The 1,004-nt window shown below is 50.0% G+C and overlaps 1 protein-coding gene across 2 annotated transcripts in view; it reads right to left on the bottom strand.

Annotated features, from left to right (window-relative positions):
• LOC107756368 (transcription initiation factor TFIID subunit 8-like) overlaps positions 1 to 1,004 on the bottom strand; it is a 6,144-nt gene that overhangs the window by 1,389 nt on the left and 3,751 nt on the right. The window lies entirely within an intron of this gene.

Below are 1,004 nucleotides of genomic sequence, written 5' to 3'. Positions count from 1 at the left end.
ATAACATTATGAGCACCTTCCTAATATTGTGTTGGTCCCCCTTTTGCTGCCAAAACAGTCCTGACCCGTCGAGGCATGGACTCCACTGAAGGTGTGCTGTGGTATCTGGCACCAAGATGTTAGCAGCAGATCCTTTAAGTCCTGTAAGTTGCGAGGTGGGGCCTCCATGGATCGGACTTGTTTGTTCAGCACATCCCACAGATGCTTGATTGGATTGAGATCTGGGGAATTTGGAGGCCAAGTCAACACCTCAAACTCGTTGTTGTGATCCTTAAACCATTCCTGAACCATTTTTGCTTTGTGGCAGGGGCATTATCCTGCTGAAAGAGGCCACAGCCACCAGGAAATACCGTTTCCATGAAAGGGTGTACATGGTCTGCAACAATGCTTAGATAGGTGGTGTGTGTCAAAGTAACATCCACATGGATGGCAGGACCCAAGGTTTGCCAGAAGAACATTGCCCAAAGCATCACACTGCCTCCGCCAGCTTGCCTTCTTCCCATAGTGCATCCTGGTGCCATGTGTTCCCCAGGAAAGCAATACACACGAACACGGCCATCAACGTGATGTAAAAGAAAATGTGATTCATCAGACCAGGCCACCTTCTTCCATTGCTCCGTGATCCAGTTCTGATGCTCACGTGCCCACTGTTGGCGCTTTCAGCGGTGGACAGGGGTCAGCATGGGCACACTGACTGGTCTGCCTCTATGCAGCCCCATACACAACAAACTGTGATGCACTGTGTATTCTAACACCTTTCCATCAGAACCAGCATTAACTTCTTGAGCAACTTGAGCTACAGTAGCTCTTCTGTTGGATAGGACCACACAGGCCAGCCTTCTCTCCCCACGTGCATCAATGAGCCTTGGCCATGACCCTTTCGCCGGTTCACCACTGTTCCTTCCTTGGACCACTTTTGATAGATACTGACCACTGCAGACTGGGAACACACCTCACAAGAGACCCAGTCGTCTAGCCATCACAATTTGGCCCTTGTCAAACTC

Source organism: Sinocyclocheilus rhinocerous, unplaced genomic scaffold (genome assembly GCF_001515625.1).
Source record: "Sinocyclocheilus rhinocerous isolate Xijiao unplaced genomic scaffold, SAMN03320098_v1.1 scaffold712, whole genome shotgun sequence".
In the NCBI taxonomy this organism is placed as follows: Eukaryota; Metazoa; Chordata; class Actinopteri; order Cypriniformes; family Cyprinidae; genus Sinocyclocheilus; species Sinocyclocheilus rhinocerous.
Note: the sequence above shows the minus strand (reverse complement) of the source record. Positions and strands in the feature narration are given on the sequence as shown.